The sequence below is a fragment of the Heterocephalus glaber genome, unplaced genomic scaffold (genome assembly GCF_053883595.1).
Source record: "Heterocephalus glaber isolate CG9 unplaced genomic scaffold, H.glaber_assembly_v1.0 deba00000331, whole genome shotgun sequence".
Lineage (NCBI taxonomy): Eukaryota > Metazoa > Chordata > Mammalia > Rodentia > Bathyergidae > Heterocephalus > Heterocephalus glaber.
Window position 1 is genome coordinate 60,442,889 of NW_028258142.1, and position 3,867 is coordinate 60,446,755.

At 40.8% G+C, this 3,867-nt stretch overlaps 1 pseudogene; it reads left to right on the forward strand.

The window, feature by feature from the left end:
* The first annotated feature begins 347 nt into the window (after window positions 1–347).
* LOC110350813 (importin subunit alpha-1-like) lies at window positions 348–3,450 on the forward strand (annotated as a pseudogene).
* Window positions 3,451–3,867: the final 417 nt, after the last annotated feature.

Here is a 3,867-nt window from a genome sequence, read left to right on the forward strand (position 1 = left end):
AATACCAATTTTGCATATCTCTTCAAGAAAGCTGAAGAGGGAACATTTCCCAGCTCATAACATAAGGCCAGCATTACCCTGATACCAAAACAAGGCAGACTGTACCAAAAGTAAATAAATAAATAAATAAAAAGGAAACTAGAAGCTAATAGATTTCATGAACTTAGACATAAAAATGTTCAACAAAATATTAGCAAATCAAAGAATGTATTTAAAAAGGGAGATGATGTGGGCGGATTCAATCTAATCTCAAAACTCTTTAAAAGCAGAGAATTTTCTCCAAAAAAAGGTAATAAAGGGCCATTGAGGTCAAAGGATGAGGACCTGCTGTGCTATCGAGTCTGAAGATGGGGGCCACACGCAAGGACGGGAGCCCGCAGGAGCCCGGACTCCTCCTCCAGACCCAGGAAACTGGTCCTCAGGTCCTCCGGCCACAGAGGACCGAAGCCCCTAGCAGCCCAAGTGAGCCTGAAAAAGATTCTCATGAAAGCCTCCAGAGAAGAGCTCAGCCAGCCAACACCCTGCTCTGGCTTTGAGAGACCCTAAGCGGTCAAGCTCCTTACACAGCCTGAAATGTCTGACCTAAGCAACAGAACAAACAATGGCACTCTGAGGCCATTAAAATTGTGGTAATTTAATTTGTTGTATAGACAATGGAAAACCATACAATTGAATACTACTCAGCAACAAGAAGGAACAAATTATTGATAACACAAGATGGAAGAATCTCAAATTATGAAATAAAAGAGTATGTGTTCATCTAGGTAAAATTCTAGAAAATGCACACAATTCTACAGTACAGAAAACAGATTGGTGAGATTTCCCGGGGAAGGGGTGGAATAGGGAAGAAGTTAGGAAGAGATGAATTATATCGAGCTATGAAAAATTTGGGGGTGGTGATAATTGTTTATCTTTTCTGTGGTGCTGGTTTCATGGCTGGTCACATAAAACTCATTAAACTATACACTGGAAATATGTGTCATTTATTTAAAAAGTGGAGAATGCAGAGAAATAAACTTTCTCAAATCCTCTTAATTAACTTCTAGTTCTGTTAAACTGACAAAATAAATTGTGTGCATTAATATCTTCTAAATTTCTAGGAAAATAATATTTAAAAGTTTATAATCCAGAGAACAAAATTATTAACCAGCACATTTTAGTTGCTTATTTCTGGTAACTACATTATGGCCACTACCACCTAGAATCAGGAAAGAAACAAAAATTTTAATCAGGATGGTTTCTGCTCTCCATTTTTCGTACTGTTTAGTGATCTCTAAAAGACCTGCTTCCCTAAAGGTCTGCCTTGCTCCCATCTGTTCCACAGCTCTTCATGTTTGACTCTACACTGTGGTTTGCTATGCTCTACTAATCTCTTGCAAGAGGCATGTCTAGTCAATTCAGCCCAAAGATCCTCGAAGGCCAAGAGTCAGTTCATTCATTTATTAAATATTGGCAGTTTGAAGTATGTGGGTATGAGAGGAGAAAGAACTATTTTTCATCTATCTTTCCAAGCTCTTCACTAGGGCTCCTAAAAACAAAACAACAACAAAAAACAAAGACACTAACAAGAGAAAAACAAACCAAAGTTTGTTAACATGTATACCGCATATGTACATGGGAGATCCACAGGGAATAACTGATCGCCCAAAGAGGTGGCTTTGAACTCAGGCTTAAATGGCATCTTCAACAACCAATACTAAAAAATTGTAGAGAGGTGATAAGACAAAATAAAAGGACCTTAAGTCTCACACAGTAGTATAGTTGTGATCAGGCAAACACATGGGAAACGAATGGTAGAAAAAAATGGTAGAAAAAGGTTAGTGAGTAAAGTTCATTATGCAAATTTCTCTGGTGCAATCCAAGGCAGATAAAGACCTATGGTCTTAGTTTAGTGACCAACTTCTGTCCTCCCTTGTAGAGAAGAAGGGACATTTTTGTGAATTTATGTCCTGATTTTAGACAACCAGGGGAAAGGCGGGGAGCTTTTCTTGTTTCTGCTTCTCAATTGCTTCAGCTCAAAATAATGTTCATGCCAAGGCATATGTTGGAGTGGCGCATTCTGCTTCCTTTCCCAGGTAGAAGAAACACAGAAGTAGGTCTGACCTCCTATAACCTACTGAAGGAGCGGATGTTTAAAGAAAGAGATGTCGGCTTTGGCGTGAGCCTCGGTGGACATTTCGAGGGCAGCCCATCTGCCGCCCAAGGGGCCCTGCACTGCACCACCAGGGGGAGCCTCAGCCACTCTGTCCCCTTACCATTTCCAGCTAGGAGAAGGCTACTTCACAGCTGCCCATCCTAACAGATTCACTAAAGACGGTCTAGAAATGACACGCACCAAATGGAAGTCAATGAGGAGCCGAGGAAAGCTAAGGATGACCAGATGCTAAACTGGAACAATATTAGCCTCTTTCTTGATGATGCTACTTCTCCACTGCAAGAAAACCACAACAATCAGGGCATTGTGAGGGGCTCTGTAGATGACACTGTCGAAAGCATAAACAGCAACAATTTGGAAAGTCAGCTCCAAGCTACCCAAGCTGCTAGAAAACTACTTTTTGGGAAAAACTAGTTCCCCACAGACAACATAGTCCAGGCTAGTTTGATTCCAAACTTTGTGTGCTTCTTGGGCAGAACTGACTATAGACCCACCCAGCGTGAATCCTCTGGGCACACAGTAATCAGCTTCTGGGATATCAGCACACACCAAGGCTGTGGTGGGTGGAGGTGTCTTCCCAGCATGCATTTCTCTGTCGGCATCAGCCCAAGGTCCTACAAGTGAGCAAGTATGGTGCAGTTGACCCACTGTTGGGCCTCTTGCAGTTCCTGAGATGTCATCTTTAGTGTGTGTTTAGATAATCTTATGTGGACACTTTCAAACCTTTGTCACAAGAACCTTGCATCTCTGTTAGATGCTGTTGATTAAATTTGTCCTGCTTTAGTTCACTTACAGCATCAAAGTGATCCAGAAGGATTAGTAAAAACCTGCTGGGCTATTTCTTACCTTATGGTTGTCCAAATGAATACACTGAAATAACTGCGAAAACAGGAGTTTGCTGCAATTTGTGAAGCTTCTAGAAGCTTCTGAATTTATTATTCCTGTACAAAGAACCAAAGAGACTACTGAGCCATAGGGAACAGATGGACATAGAGGTTGTGAGAGATACAGGAGCACTTGCTGTCCTCCCAGCTCGCTAATTACTGCAAAACTAATGTCCACAAGGAAGCTACATGGGCAATGCCAAACATCACAGCTGGCTGTCAGGACCAGACCCAAGGTGTAAATCATGGATTAGCCCCACTCCTCATTGGTGTTTCTCAAAGACCAACTTTAAAACACAAAAAGAAACAGTAAGAGTTGTGATCAAATACACGAGCAGTGAAAAAGTTGAACAGATAGTATACCCTGTTCATTGTCACATAATAAAACAGGTTCCAGCCTGGGCAGCTTAGGAAGACTCCATCTCAAAATTGATAAATAAGTAAATAAGGGCTGGGGATGATAAGTGATCGGGGACTTGTCTAACACACCTGAGACCCTGGGTTGGATCCCCAGTACCACAAAAAAACTATCATTTAATTAAATTAAAATTATAAGTAAATTTTAAAAAGAAAACCAACATCTTCATAAAACTGAATACATAAAAAATTATCTTAAATGTGTGTCTCTAGGGTAGTATGCCTGAAAAAAGTAAGATTTGGGAGCCTGGGAATTTTCTGTAAGAATAAGTTCGAGTCAACACACTTGATAACTAAACAGGACAAAGTATACAAAGCCTATAGCCAGGCAGCAGCTAAGCCAGTCCCAAAGCCACATACAGCCTCTGTTTTGTTTTCAGTTTTTAAGTAGGACCACCATGGGAACAAAAG